The sequence below is a fragment of the Octopus sinensis genome, linkage group LG3 (genome assembly GCF_006345805.1).
Source record: "Octopus sinensis linkage group LG3, ASM634580v1, whole genome shotgun sequence".
Taxonomy (NCBI): domain Eukaryota; kingdom Metazoa; phylum Mollusca; class Cephalopoda; order Octopoda; family Octopodidae; genus Octopus; species Octopus sinensis.
The window spans coordinates 30,650,887-30,668,760 of NC_042999.1; the positions used below are offsets into that span (position 1 = coordinate 30,650,887).

General features: G+C 33.5%; 1 non-coding gene across 1 annotated transcript; it reads left to right on the forward strand.

Moving 5' to 3' along the window:
• The first annotated feature begins 630 nt into the window (after window positions 1–630).
• On the forward strand, window positions 631–736 carry LOC115210050. The gene has a single exon (XR_003881402.1). It is a non-coding gene; the product is annotated as a U6 spliceosomal RNA (small nuclear RNA).
• Window positions 737–17,874: the final 17,138 nt, after the last annotated feature.

The following is a 17,874-nucleotide window of genomic DNA, read 5'->3' on the forward strand; positions in this document are numbered from 1 at the left end:
GTATTGATACGTTGCAGAATTTAATTTTGATAGCACCTCTAGAAGGTATCACAACGGGTCATTTTGTTTCTCCGTTCCCAAATGTAGCTACGAAGGGAACGCAATGCATTATTTATAGCTTGGTCTCGAAACGAATGGCTCTGTATATTATATGTAATCATAAATCAGTTGACTATTAAACATACACGAATGTTACTATTCCAAGAACTTCAAAGTAAACATATATATAAATGACGTATACACATATAAAGCAACACACAAAGGCACAATAAAACAAACACACATAAACCGATATGTGTGTATGTGTGTGTGCACGCGTATGCGTATTTGTGTATCTCGAATTGCATGTCTGCCCTGAAGTGACACAATCTCGAAAATAAGGACAGCGTTTATATGAGAGAAAGCTCAGTTCGTCACATACAATTCAGTAAGAAGTATTGATACCAAGAACCTGGATATAAAGGCGTACACTTAGCATGGGTGTAGTATAGTGACGGATGCTATGACAAAATGGAATCACAAGCATTCACATAAATCAGCATATACACATACTCGTGAGTAATTTGAGGGATTAGGTGTAAGTATTCATATATCTAGAGAAAAACTACCTGTATAACTGTCTATTCAACGGTATATCTACGGTAATACATATTCTAAAATTTGAACGATGAAGAGAAGACTTGCATGATACCTGCACAAGGATGACATGGAAATACATAGATGTATATATATATATATATATATATATTGTTATATTTCGGAATGGTCATATTGCCAGTTTAGCCAATAAAAACACACGCACTATATATTTTGTGTTATTTATTTTTTACATTAATCTTAATCTTATTTCGGCCAGAGTTCTTTCGTCACACTCCTGTGACCGCATCAGTGGTTCTTTGTTTTCTTCTTTCTTATTTGTGTCTCTCCTTACTAACCGTCAGCCATTTTGTATTTCTATTGTATGTCTTCATTTGCGCATGCTTATATCTCTATGTGTGTCTATGTTTATTTAGTGTGTGTGTGGGGGGATGCCTGTAATATTTGTATCTTCTGTTTATATATGTTCATGTAATTTGTATTTTGTTGTTGTTGTTTTTGTTTATTCTCATTTTGTTCATGTGTTTACATCCACTTATTATTATCATTACATATGCTTGTATGTATGCGAAGAAACTACTTTCTTGGGACTTACATATATGGATCAAAATTCGTTGGCTCTCCAAGTTTCAAACTTGATGCTTTTGTTTAGCCATTTTGAATTTCAGTAACACAATGAGATAAGTTGAATGTGATAACCGCAGGGTGGGCTGTGATTGGTTGAATAAAGTCCCGCTGTGTCGTGGTTTGATGTTGGTATATTAGCGACAACAGTTACTTGGAAAATACCGCACGGTGAACAAGAAATCCACCGCGTTATGGACAGGTAAACAACCGCGTGGTGGACAGGAAATCGGACGCGTTGTTGGAGAGGAAGCAGGAATGGGAGGCATGCGCAAGGTATGTGGACGCGCTCATATGGTTTCGGGCACGTTTGCATTGATGCGAGTGTGCGCTCCTATACAATGTCGCGTACGCACACTCTCCCACCACATATATGAACGAACATTAGAGTGCACACATATACATTCATTTCAATACACCCACATTCATACACATGTACACACACGCACACACGCATGATATTCATTTATATCTACATATCTTTATATGCATGCATATATGCATGCATATACGCATGAATTTTAGTGTGCAAGCTTGCATGATTGCACACCTGCATACTCGTGCGGCATGCATGCATGACTATACATGCGCATAACAAGCGTTGAGGATTGGTAATTGCTGGTCCTGCTCATGGGGGTCTTTGGTGAAGGTGACCTTGGTGCAGAGAGTGCAGAGGAGCAGTTGCCGGATGTTGGAAGCCTGCAGTTAGCCAGAAGGGGATACTTCTGATGACATAAATAAGGTAAATCTCTTTTCGTATCGACGGCTACAGCAGATTGTTGGAGGACAGGCAGTTTTCGTGGAGGCAAAGCTGACACTTGACTTGGGGGCACCGATGATGACGCTCTCTAGACAATAGTCCATATAATTTAGATATATATATACATGCATAAAAACACACACACATATATATACGCATATATTTGTGCGTGTGTTTTTGTGCGTACCTTTGTGGGAATATGTGTGTGTATGTATATATATATATATATATATATATATGTACATTCATAATGTCATACGTGTATATATGCGCATGCATGTGTATTTGACTGCGTACATATATTTTTGTATCAACGTACGTAGCTAATTCGTATATTTAGAGACCACGTGCATATATTCAGGGTGCGTTCAAGCGCCGTGTATGTACAATAATGAAACATTTTTCTGTTTCATCTTAGTATATACGTATATGTAAATGTGTAGATATCTATATTTGGGTTTATGTTTGAATGTTATTTTAGTGTGATTAAGTATAAACCTTTTGAACGTATTATTGATCTATTTTTTGGAAAACAAGTTGAGAATAAAAATATCCAATCAATAATTTACAAAATCTCTCAGACATTTCCTTTATATACATACAAACATACATACATACATATACAGTATATATATACATGTATTATGCATATATATATCTATATATATATATATATATATATATATATATATATATATATATATATATATATATATATATATATATAATATATATATATATATATATATATATATACACATACATAACTAGATATGTGTTTATATATATGTCAGTATGCATCTGTGCGTAAGAATGATTCATTTGAATATTTAAACACATTTCTAATATTGCTTACTCTATATAGGCTTAGGTAATTTTTTAGGCTGTTTACTTTCAATATTACGTACGCACATACAAGAACACGTATAAATGCGTATCCCTGCTACATACATACACACACATATACACGTAGACACAGATAAATATATGTATACATATATACATACATGCATACATACAAATATACATGAATATAAGTACGTATGTGTGTGAGTGCTTGTAAGCGTATATATACAAAAATGTTTGTATGTCTACGTCTAAATGTGTGTCCATCTCTCTCTTCCTCTCTGTCTCTCGTTCTCTCTCTGTGTATATATATTATATATATATATATATATATATATATATATATACAGATAGATAGATAGACATATACGCATATTTATACATACATATACATATATATGTAACTATATGTATATGTATGCCTATATGTATTTATTTTCATATGTATATATATATATATATATATATATATATATTATATATATATATATATATATATATATATATATATATATATATATGTATATATATGCATATGTAAATATATTGCATTTTTTATCGTTGAGGATTGTCTGGAATCGAAGAATTAAAGTCTTTATTCAAGTCTTCTGCCATACTTTATATTTTCTAAGACTGTATGGAGATATTTCTCTAATATTGATTTTTTAATTTTTTTTAGATCGATATTTTCCTAAGTGGTGGGGTACGATAATTGCAAATGACTTTCGATATGTTGCCATTCTGTGGACTCTGGAAGTACAAGAAATAACTACCAGGTTTATTTTTTCGTATTCATGTCATAACCTATTCTATATAGGGGGACGAAATTTATAATTGCAAACCTCTTATATATATAATGTATCTTGATGAGATCTGAAAGGTGAGGCAAAAATTTGTCTCAAACATAAAGACAGCATTGACATAGTTTATATGTGCGTGTGTGTGTATGTTTGTGCGTGTGTAATAATTGCCATGTGAAGAAATCGGAGTATCCACATTGGTGCTTTCAAATTTTGACACCAGGCCAGTAAGGTCGGGGTACGGGGTGAGTCGATTATATCGATACCAGTGCTTATCCGGAATTTGTTTTATCGACTCGGAAAGAATGAAAAGCGAAGTTGACCTCGGTGGAATATTGAGCTTAGAATGTGATCGGACTGGAGAATATTAGACTTCATGATATTATTGCTTAACCAATTAGTGTCTAAATGAAAATACATATCAGTCTAGGATATGTGGTTGAGAAGATTAATTTGTTTTCGTTGCGCACTAAAATCGCTCTCGAGGTATATTTTCCATCTTCATAATTCTGGCCATGAGATTTCAGTGAACCAATTATATACCTATTTCTTTACTACCCACAAGGGGCTAAACAAAGAGAGGACAAACAAGGACGGACAAACAGATTAAGTCGATCATATCGACCCTAGTGCGTAACTGGTACTTATTTAATCGACCTCGAAAGGATGAAAGGCAAAGTCGACCTCGGCGGAATTTGAACTCAGAACGTAGCGACAGATGAAATACTGATGTGCTAACGATTCTGCCAGCTCGCCGCCTTACAGTGAACCAATTATATACCGTTTGGAAGGCTACAACAAGCGACGATTATGACGCAGAATGATATATAAAACATTAAATACAAAACAAATAGTCAGTCCTCCCGCTATCATCCTATCTCGTTATCATTTTGTACAATATTGTTCTTGAAGATTTTGATTATCCAGCACTTCAAGGTATTTTAAAAACTATGTGGCTTCATGCAAGGAATTTTTATTGTATTTTCTAAAAGCTCACTAATCCACTTAAAGTGCAACCCATTCACTCAGATACCAGCGTAAACAGATTATGATATATATGTTAACCATAGATTATCCATACACTACAAAACTAAAATCACTGAAAACTGCAATTCCGATATAGTCATGATCATTAAATTTTATCTGTAGTGCAGTGTACAGAGAATGAGATAGCACTAGTCTGTAGATATCCTTATTTTTGATCACTGAGACGAAGATCTATTCGGAACAAGGACTATGCAATCACTGATAATTTCATATCCGAACTGATATTTACAAAACGTCTTCTTCAGCAATGCCCCTAGCATTTCTGGAATTTCTATGATAGACTTCCTCACGGAGGTAGGCTGATAGAACTCTTCGAGCGTAGAACGATATGATATGCGATATTTTAAGTTCAGGGACAAAATTACAGAGAGATGAACTCAAACGTCCGTGCTAGATAAAATAAAATATAACTACAGCGCTCGACATAAGTCAAGGGTTTCCTCGTCCCAAAATGAATGGTATCATGCTCATATTCGAAAATATTAATACTGTTAGCGCTTGAAACAGTTTCCCAGTTTATACAAAAGTTAGTAATATGCTATCATAGTTTTTATGTTTTTTGTTTTTGGTTTTATTCATTTGCATCAAGATAATGTTTATTCACCATAACGAAATTCTAATAAGTAAATAAAACATAATTCCGAAGTGGCGGACTCTCTACATTGCTGAGATTCATTAACATACGTCATTGAGATAATATTACCTTCTGTTCATTGACACTGGACTTTTATTTAATATTATTTTATTTAGTTTTCCAGAGAATAAGTGTAAGAGCATATAACCATTGTCGTATATATAGGTGATGGGACCGTCGTTCATTGCCATTATGTAGATGATATTCTTTAAGTAAGGTAGTGAGTTCGGTAGAGATTTCGATTCACGGATCGGGTTGTATGTTGTGTTCTTGAGTATGCTATTTTATTTCACGATGCTCCAAATCATTAAGCTACAGAACTGAGTTGCGATGTCACTAGTGCCAAGCTGTATCAGCCGTTGCTTTTCCCTTTGATGACATCGGTGGCGTGGAGAGGAGAGGCTGCTCTGCATGGGCGGCGGCTGCTGGTTTTCGAAAAACAATCTTACCCGGAATTGTTTCTCGGAGGGTAACGTTCTAAGTGCAATCACGTGGTCCCAAGTGGATCATATTGTGACTAGGGTGTTAGGAAACAGCTACACTGCTAGAAATAGGAGCTAGCCATGTAAGTGTTTCCAAACACCCTAGTTACATTTAGTAACTTTTGTAATTCTCCTTTATGATGAAAATTACAAACTCTTTCCATTATAAATGTGAGTGTGAATGTGTGTTTGTGTGTGTGTGTGTGTGTGTGTACATATGTATTCACATATATACACGAACGTGCACGAACCCACAAACAGATACACATACAAAAAATATATGCAAATATATGTGTTTACGTGTATGGTTTATATATGTATGTTGGTACATTCAGATGATTAGCATCTGCGATAAATTCAAATTTGTGAAAATACTGTTATATTACTTTTATCCACAGCTTTACGGTTTACCGTTGTATATGTATGCATTTTCTTTTCTTTTCTTTTTTAATTTTGTCCTCTTTTTTTTGTAAATCTAGTTTTCTATATCGCAAAGCAAAGCAAGATGAATTCCCATCTTTCAGAATCCAAATGTACTTAAAAATTGTTCTTAAACAAATAACATTCTATCTTTTTTCGAGTATACCCCACATGGCAAATAAAGATTTTTTTTTATGTATATACATGAGTGCTGCGCGTGTGTGCGTATGTGTCTGCGTATGCGTTTGTGTGAGTATATATATGTGTATGTATGTGTGTGTTTGTGTTTGTATTTGTATATGCAAGTACATTTGGAGAATGTAGGTATATTACGTAAACATACGTGTAATATATAAATATGTATATACGAGTAAATCTAACGAGAAAATAGAATACCCATATACGCATAATTATATGCGTGTTTACGTATATATTAAACATATATACTTACATATATAAGTATGTATGTATATATTTATATTTACGTACTCACATATATAATTATATACATACATGTATATATGTATGTATATATATATATATGTATATACGTATATATATCTATCTATCTATCTATCTATATATCTATCTATATATATATATATATATATATATATGTACATATACATATGCATACTTATATATAAATATATATATATATATATAAATATATGCACTCTGATACCACAGTGGAGTGGTATCTGAGTAAGAAGGTATGATAATATGAAGTGAGAGAAAGATAAGAGAGAAGGAGAAAGAGAGAGAGAGAGAGATAGACATTTAAATAAATGACGCCTCTTATGTTCGTTGAATGAAGAACAATCTTCTGGCCAGAAGACATTAGTAAGTAAAATGGTGGCTGATTTAATCAATATTCTGAACGCAACTAATGAAATTATCAATTTTCTGCCTTAAGTGTTTGAATCTAGTGACAGCTCGCTCGCATTTGATTAAATTTTAGTTGAACGAACTAGCGTAATTAGTATACGTTAGCAATGACTCTATATTTTGGTGGTCTGCTGTAGTATAACGTTATGTACTGTTGTAGTCTTTCATTCTGCATTGTTTTATCAAAGAATTCTTAATAGCATAGTATAAGATAGTAGATTGTTTCCTTTAAATATGTCTGCAGGGTTTCTTTCTAATTCTCATTTACATCTTTCGTTTAAATTGTAATTTTTTTGTGTGGTCTTTTCCTCATTGTGTTCGTGCTATCATTGCGTTGTTTTTTATCAATTTTTAACCAAAATACAGAAAGAAAAACAGGATGCTGGAAACTGTTTTGGAAGAAAGTTACTTTTAATTTCCTTATAGAGGAAAAAGGTTGAAGATAAAGTTAAGAGAAAAAAAGTTGCAGAAAATCGAACAGGAACACAGATATGTATCTGTATGCATAATTATACATAAATAGATACATATATACACACACGCGCAAACACACATACACACAAACACACACACACACACATACACACACACATATACATATATATATATGTGTATGTATGTTTGTGAGTGTGTGTGTGTATCTGTGAAGATATATGTACTTTTGCATGCACGCGTTTGTATTTTTGCATGTGTGTATACGTATTTTGACACGCGTATATAATATATATGTGAATGTATAAATACATACATTATGTACGTGCATATATGTTTTCGGGCGTGTGTATATTTGTATGTATGTATGTATATATATATATATATATATATATATATATATATATATATTATATATATATATGTATGTATGTATATATTCATAAACACACACACACCACGCACACATACACATATATATATATATACACATGTATTTCATATTTTTTCCATACAGTCATGTATATACACACACAATGTGTGTTGATATATGCGTGCATATGTTTATATATATGTACAGGTGTATGCATGTTTTCGAAATTCATTCGTATCAATTCAATATTTAATTTGATAAAATGTTAATTATGAAGTAGATACTTAAATGCATCAAAAGAGATGTGTCGGAAGCCATGATTTTGCCTCTACAGGGAGGAGGAGGAGGAGGAGGAGGAGGAGGGTGAAGTGGGGGATAGGGAGAGGAGAAGAGGAGGATAACGATGAAGACAACTACGACATCGAATGATAATGATACATGCGGAGGGAGACTTGTGACGTAGGAAGATGCATATAGGGTGAAGCTGAATGTTATTAGTTGTAGATTGTTTGAAAAGCTGTTGGTAATGGTTGGTGAGATGTTCATGTTGGTGATCTCATTTTTTTTTTGCATGTTGATAATTATAATCATTATAATCATGTCTTCAAGTATTTTTACAAGTTTCCATCACCACAGCACCACGTGAACCTTCGTTTTTTTTTTCTTTCATTCCTTCTTTTTTTATTTCAGATGTGGGCAGCATTGTAGTTCGAGAACATGGAATGGTGTTAGTATAATAGATCACTATTTCTTTCTTACCTGCTTTCTGTTTGCTATTTCTTGGTGTTATTTTAGTGATTAGTCTATTGTATAGTGCAAATGAATTACGAGATACGCTATTTTCTTTGGTGGTCGAATATGTTTTGTGTGAGTTGTGTTTTAGAATATGATGATGATTCTAAAGGCTACATAGCATGTGAATAATGTTTTATTATTGGATTGTAATTAAAGCGCATGTCCTCTGGCTTCTGTGATTCTTTGTGGACCATGTTATGGTTTTTCAGTACTATTAATATTTCTATATTTCCTGCTCATTCTATTCGTTATTGTGTTGTTTTCAAGTTCACGTTACCCATGCTCCCTATTAATTTCAACTTACGTTGCAATTGAGTAACTATGAATGGGGATATTGAACGACTAGCTTCTTTTCCTCGCTGTATCATAATATATGTAAGCAATGAGTACAGTTTTGATAAGGCTGATATAAATTCTGGGGAGTGGGAGATAAACACACCCTAACGATTCCCCCAAAACAAAAAAAAATTACTTCATTGATTGTACGGAAATATAACTAGTGCGATTTGTTATGCGAAAAGTGCGGCCGATATCCTAATGGAGGTAAAAGTCACGTAAGGGTATTCTGTTCAGTAGAACTTAAAATGCGGAAAAGGGGAATAGTGAGAGAAAGTCAAACTGAGGCAAAATCCGGGATACACTAGGTAATGATGTTCCAGTGACTCTGACAGTCAAACTGTGAGAAATATGGGAGGACATTTCTGTACAAAGAAGAATTATAAAATTCGGAAAAAATCTTTATGTTAAGATTTCGTTTTGTAATAAAAATTGCTTTACAATTTTTAGTAGAAGTACACCGACAATATATAAGTGAAAAAATATATACTTTCCCATAAATACTTGCGTACAGATACTAATATAGAAATACATTTCCCACGTATGCATTATATATAATCGGCCACCTCAACCTTGTTGTTATCGTCATGATAGTACCGGAGTAAAAATGATTACAAACTGCGAAATTTTATATATTTTGAGCTGTCTGAAATTTTATGAATTTTCTAGTGCATTTCCTCGCCTTCAGACTTGTGAAATAGCGGAAACGAAGTTGCAGTGGTTTGTAGATATCTAATGTGGCTTATAGACATTTGACATCTACTTGTAGCCTATTGCCCTTCTGCCTCCAGAGCCTTAAAGTATAATTATATAAGTGTACATTTATAACATATTTATAATTATATAGACGCAGGAGTGGCTGTGTGGTAAGTAGCTTGCTAACAAGCCACATGGTTCCGGATTCAATCCCACTGCGTGGCATCTTGGGCTAGTGTCTTTTGCTATAGCCCCGTGCCGACCAATGCCTTGTGAGTGGATTTGGTAGACGGAAACTGAAAGAAGCCTGTCGTATATGTATATATATGTATGTGTGTATGTTTGTGTGTCTGTGTTTGTCCCTCTAGCATTGCTTGACAACCGATGTTGGTGTGCTTACGTCCCCGTCACTAGCGGTTGGGCAAAAAGAGGCCGATAGAAAAAGTACTGGGCTTACAAAGAATAAGTCCCGGGGTCGATTTACTCGACTAAAGGCGGTGCTCCAGCATGGCCGCAGTCAAATGACTGAAGCAAGTAAAAAAAAATACTTAAATATATATACACACACACATATACAGACATGCCCTCACTAACACCCATACATGCAAATTTATGTATAATCGTTACGTTTATATGATATATTTTTGCACAATTATATATTGTCACGATCTATGCTTTCACTATTTTTCATTTCAGAACTACATTACTTCGAAACATATTCCTCAACTTCATATAAGAGGATGTACTGAATATTTCAATGAATGTGAGCAAATGAGGTTTATCTTTAAACATATTTCCAGTTCTTCCATCGGTGTTGCTGGTCTCTGAACCCATCGGTAAAGACGTTTCACTTCTCTTGGTCAAAGGTCATCAAAAGCAGATATGATGTTATCATCACAGCTAAAATGCATTCCTACAAAGTCCTTCTTTCTGTCGGGGAACAAATGATAGTCAGATGGGGCCAAATCAACAGAATAGTGACAGTGAAAAGGGGAGACAGTCACGTACAGCAACTATTGAAAGCAAGGACTTGTGTGCTGGTGCCTTGTCCTAATGAAAGAAAATCCCTTTCATCAGTTTTCCAGGGTGTTTCGTCTACATAGCCTTTCGTAACTACCTAAGCAATTTGGCATAGTCCGCACCATTGAATAGGCGGCCCTTTTAAAGATGGTCAATAAAACCAATGCCTTGTGAATGGCAAGACCTGAAACCATCACCTTCCCCGGAGAGGAAACGACCTTGGCCTTCACATCTCTAGCGTCTCTCTTTTGTAGACAGCTTATGAACTTTTTCATTCGACCAGCGTTACAATAATAAAATTTACTAGGAGATGCAAAATACTTTATCTATTGGAACTTCTAAGATTTCATTTGTATTTAGAAATCGGAATGTGTCGAAGAAACTTTAACCGATCAAAAGACTAATTAATATAATGTTCGGTTTTGTCGAAGGATTTAAATTTTACTCTTATCTTCAGTTTTAAGCTGGCTAAATCCGTTCATTCAACTTTGAGATTTTCCACTGCAGACATGTGTTTAGCTTTCGTTTTGCTGTGACTAGCAAAATTCTGTGAATATGAACTTGCTTAAACAAAATTTCCAAGAAACACACCAACTATATTGATATCTGTTTAAATGTAAAACACGGAAAGCATTATTTCTTAGACTGATATGATAATTCTTTCATATTTTACCAAAACCATAGATGTTTTGAAGGAGTGGGTAGTCTATTACATCAAGTTCAGTGCTCAATTCGTACTTATTTTATCGACCTCGAAAGGCTGGCTGAAAAGCAAAATCGATTTTGTCAGATTTTGAAAGCAATAGGAACCACGAACGAAATGTCTCAGACATGTTAACGATTTTTACAGCTCACCGCGTTTAACATGTAATAAAAAGTAGCAGATTAACATCATTGGGATAAACTCATTCATAATGGTGATCTCGTAAAGACAGGAAGAAGTTGTGTATTATACAGTACCATCAGAAAATACATCAAACAACGTTCTAAAAACTAGATACACATGATACACGACTATTGTGTGATACAGGCAGAAAAAGAAATATAGGAGATGATACGAGAATATACGTTTCGATCCATCTTATGTTGTTCCGTTGCGGGTGGGATACAGTACAACTAGTTGTGATGCATTCATTGCTGAAGAGGTGTCTTCTCAAGTATGTAACTTTTCTGTGCCGAAGGATGCACCACAACTAGCAGCACAGTATTGCACCTACGTAGGATCGATATATATCTCGATATATCTAAATCATCCACCAAGAATATATTAACATGAACCCTATTATAAAATTTCCTAATTTTTAGATGTTTTCGAATTTTGTCATTTATCCACATGGAAAAATACAGAGATTACGAATGTGGGAAATAGAATTAGTTTTTGAAAGTTGAATTTTTCTCAAAGAAATCCTGAATGTATTCCCCCCCCCCCTCAGCCACCCATCAGCGTCCCGCTTTCTGACAAAATGCTAATCTCCTTTGTGACAAACAAGAATCTGAGTAGATTGAAGAAATAAATAAGTGTGTGTTACGCAAATGTCATCTCCAGAATGCTAGAAGCAACACGTAAAGGACGGTATTTTTTCGATAACTTCGTTGTAAGTTTAAATGGCAGATCAGGTTTTGAAATACGCTCATTACAAACAGAAATGACAGAATACAATGAGATAATTTCCATACGATTTGAGCGGTATATTATCGCACAGCAAAAAAATAACATGCTTCATACAGAACATACCATTCTTCATTCGAAAAGAAGGAAATGTAGTGAAGTTGTAATATGTCGACAGCATAAATTCTCTGTAAATTATGAGGACAAAATGAAAGAGAGGGATAACGCTTAAGTCTAGGCACGACTGAAACATGGGACGAAAGTGAAAATGACTTGAAAGTTGTGCGACCCGGTCTTGCTTTCCCCTGTCTTTGTGTCGGCTTTCTTTCACCTTCACCTAAAGTACATACATACATATCAACTTTCTTCCGGCTTTCTTTCAATTTCAACTTTTGACCATACATAGGGTATGAAACATCAGCATTTCTCTCTCAGCCGCGATCCCTGCCTTTCATGTACTCATGTAGAAACTTGTTCTTGTCTATGTTTCTTTCTGTTGTCTCTCTGTATTTTTCTCATTCTTTGTTTCTCTCGCTCATTCCGTAAACATTTATTTGTTCAAAGAAAAGGAACAGCGAAAAGGGAGAGAGAGATGAAAATAAAGGAGTTGAGAAAATGAAAGGTGTACGTACGTGTATATGAAATGGAACTGTATGTGTGTATGCGAGAGAGAAAGAGAGAAAGCGAGACAAAGAGAAATAGAAAGCGTGAGTGAGTGAAGTTGTGTATCCTGATGACGGATGCCTTTTAAAGAACACACTCATACAGAAAATGTTACGTTATCATCGTATAAAATGCTGACGATAATGGAATTGTGGAATAGATTATAAATGTAAAATTTTTGAAATGTAAATGTGTGAGTGAATATAAAGTTTAGTTAGTTTGTGGAAATAGTACTGAATCTTTTCATACCCCATGCGTCAAAATCGCGGTAACTCGATTTTGGAATGCATAGGGAACATACGCACAAACACTCACACAAGCAAGCATTCTTATATATATATATATATATATATATATAATATATATATATATATATATATATATATATATATATATATATATATATATGTATGTATGTATGTATAAAGGGAAAGTTTACGAAAATAAAAAAAAGATGAAGGCAGGTGGTGTACAAAGAAACATGTATTTGTATAGCGCTCAGAAATAGAAAAAAGTATTTTACATTTCGAGCCTACGCTCTTCTACAGAAAGGTACACAAAAAAAACAAGGAGAGAAAAGCATGTGTGTTGTGTGTGTGTGTGTGTGTGTCATTTAGAGATAGAAGTCCCTATGCAATTCATAAAATCCTAATATACATCACACCATACCATAGAATTATATTTTAGTACTATTTCAGTTCTAAATTTCTCTTCTACACTTGTTTCATGAGGTGCGATTAACGTACCCAAGACTCTTAACACTTAACTGCCGCCCCAATCATCAGGACGCTTCATAACTTTATATAATTTTAAAACTATTCCTATATTTTACTATTTTATCAGTTACGCATGTAACTGACAAACAAATATGCGGGAGTGCAAATAAATTCGCCGAACCTTGGCATGCAAGTCATAATTTAATTAATTCAAAATAAAAAATTCAAAAACATTAATTCAAACGTGACTTAAGCCAAAAATCATACATATAAATTAATAATATATAGGAATGAAGAAAATTATAATATATCTATAATATCTCTATCTCTAAGTGACATATATTTCCTTATCGAGAATAATTCAATTTATTTGAATCCCTGTGACGGCGGGATTTTTATTCCCTAATTAAAATATAAATAATATATATATATATATATATATATATATATATATATATATATATATATATGTATATACATTTATACACATATATATATATGCATATATATATATATGTATATATATACATATATATACTTACATATATCTATATACACATATATATATATACAAATATATACATATATATATATATTTACATATATATATATATTATAATATATATATATATATATATATATTATATATATATATATAATATATAATATATATACATATATATATATATAATATATATATATATACATATATATATTATACATATATATACGGCTTCCTATGAATCATACGGCATCAAATGTGGTCCATTCCTGACTACCTTTTTAGCACGATTTCATTTTCATGTTTCTTTCTCATATTTCCATGACATGAAGCTCTCATTTCTCAGATTTTGTTGACTTTAAATCGTAATTGTTGTTTCTGTAACATTGCTTTTACATTAGAATGTCAATGCTACTCAAATCAGTTTTAATTCTGGGAAAAAGTAAGCCCATATTATCCAAATCTCACTTCCAACACCTACCCAGCATGATGTAACTACCTGATGCTTAGAGCCTTCTTGTTTCACTGGCATAGCTGTAAATCTCAATGAGGTGCACAAACCACCACATCGCATCAAGAGTTGAACATTCCGCCGGATACATATACATGCATACACATATATACATATGTATACATATAGACATATATATGCATATATATACATATGTATACATATATACATATATATGCATATATATACATTGGTGTATATATATAATGGGAAAGTTTACGAAAATATACAAAAAACGAAGGCAGGTGGTGTACAAACAAACAAATGTATTAGTATAGCGCTCAGGAATAGAAAAAGTATTTTACGTTTCGAGCCTACGCTCTTCTACAGAAAGATACACAGAAAAAAATCAAGAAGAGAAACAAGGAGAGAAAAAATATGTGTAGTGGCTAACGATCTATCATGGCGTCTGACTCGGACAGAATGGTCAGACGCGAGATGGACTGTAGGGGAGATAACAGGGTTAACTGACTTCCTATAGGAAGGAGCCCCCATATATATATATATATATATATATTATATATATATATATATATATATATATATATACATATATATATGCGTATGTATGTTTACAGGTATTTATCTATCTATCTATGTTTAATACCAATACGCTCATTAGTCTTAATGAAAAATTATTTAATCTATTACACAATCCTTAGCGAGAATTAATACTTAATATTGCCAATTATGTTGCTAAATTAATATTAATGCTAACGAAAATTTCATATAGACTTTTTTTTTACCTATTTATAGAAAAAAATCTATTCTGCAAATCTCTATCATTGCATACTAAGACGTAATTATATTTCCTGGTCAACAAACAGCCATAACAACAGTGAATTGATTTGGAAAGTGAATAATTTTATGTCATAACCGGAATGATATATTTAGAGTTAACTTTTCAATGAAAAACAAGTGTGCTTTTTCAGATTTTTTCGTAAATTCGCCCAACTGTACCGTGTTTAAAATAAAATATTGATTATGTTTAAAGCTCTACGTACATTGATCCTATATTTCTGAGTTGAGAGAAATAAAAATTTATTACTTTTATGCAATTCCCAAGGGCATTAACAGCAAAATGTTGTATAACGTTTTGTAACATTATAGAGATCTAAATTTTAATGAAAATGGATTTCTGAGGAACATGTCATTAACCAGCAATTGCTGAGCAGGCGAGGTCGCAATAAAATGCAGATATAAAAATAGATTCATAGGAAAGTAGATAGAAAGATGGAGAGAGATAGAGACAGACAGAGGAAGAAAGAAAGAAAGAAAGAAAGACATATATATAGATAGACAGACAGATAGATAGCTAGCTAGCTAGCTAGATAGATAGATAGATAGATAGATAGATAGATAGATAGATAGATAGATAGATAGATAGATAGATAGATAGATAGATAGATAGATAGATGTTCGGTTGGATGGAAGGCTGGAGGGATAGATTGATAGATAGATGGATAGATGGGTAGAGAGATAGGAAGATAGATACGGAAGATAGACAGACAAACAATTGGATTTACAATATATATTTATGTATATATATATATATATATATACATATATATATATATATATGTATGTATATATATATATATATATATATGTATATATATATATATACATATATATATATATATATATATATATTATATATATATATATATATGTATGTATGTATGTATGCATGTATGTAAATATATATATATATATATACAGAGAAAGAGAAAGAGAGAGAGAGAGAGGGGTGGGGAGAGACCGAGAGAGCGAGACACAGGGAGATATATAGATAGATAGATAGATACTGATATAACGATATGAAGAAAGATGACTATTTAGTTACGCTGAAAGTTATATACAAAGATAAATTTTCTGTGATATACATAATGAGAAACAGATTAATAAATACTAGCGGGACACATGAAAATTGTAAGCATGCGCAAATTGTGTGCTAGTGCCATGAGAAATGTTACAGAATATAGAAAAATCGTGTAAAACCTATAAGTATATAATCCAACCTAAATATCTTAGTTATGCACACGTAAGTAGATTTAATATTTAGCCTTAAAATACATCGTTTTAGTAGTAGTGTTCTAGTATTCTTTTACTTGTGTCAGCCATTTGACGGTGTCCATGCTGGAGCACCGGCTTTTACTCGAAGAAACCGACCCCTGGACTTATTCCCCATAAGCCTGGTGCTTCTTCTATAATCTCTTCTGCTGAAGAGTCAAGTTACGGGGACACAAACACACCAGCATCGGTTGTCAAGTGATGTTGGTGTTGGGAACAATCGCAGACACAAACACGGTTGTATCATTCGGATCCACAGCCCAAGAAGCTATCATTGAGTAGTTCTACAGACGTTCACCTCATCCCTGAAGACTCATGGAAATATTCTAGCTTCAGTGTTCTGAAGCAAAGGTGGAGTACTCGTCAAAAAATACCCGCCAAAACGCCCCACCATCAACGTAGATCACTGCGTGTCTCTCTTGGCCGAAAGGCGTGAAGCTTTGAAACAAAAATTCCGTGGATACACACTTGTATGTACACAAGATATACAGAACAAATCAAAGAGAGTTATAGTACTACGCCTCTGATTGTAACAATGATTGGAAGTGTCATTGATGGGATCAAGGTAGCGTGCAGATGGCTACTACTACTTTAACGGTACTTTCCCTCCTTAAACGGTACTGTTTACTGCTACTTTTCCTTCAGTCTGTCACACAGACCAGACGGATTCTTATCTTTCTCCTCTCGTATCTTCAGCATCCGCTACCTTATCTGGTCTGTCCGAACGACCCTACATGTTTGTTTTTGTCTGGTTTGTAGTATGACTCCACTGTCCTGATTTTATTGCTGACATTGACCCTCCGAAAATTCCAAATTTCTGTTTTGCTTCGCGGGAGCAACATTTTCTTGCAACCTCATATTGTGGTTAATTGCTCGAAATGTGGAGTTAATGAACAGCCAACAACTGATGGTGGGTAGTTCTTTATGTTACTTGCCTTGTTTTGTATTGGTTACTCTCGTTGTTCCATACCCAATTTTGCCTTCGTATTTCATGATGTTGACGTTTTGTGACGTCATGTACTCATATATGCGTAAACAAATACATATATA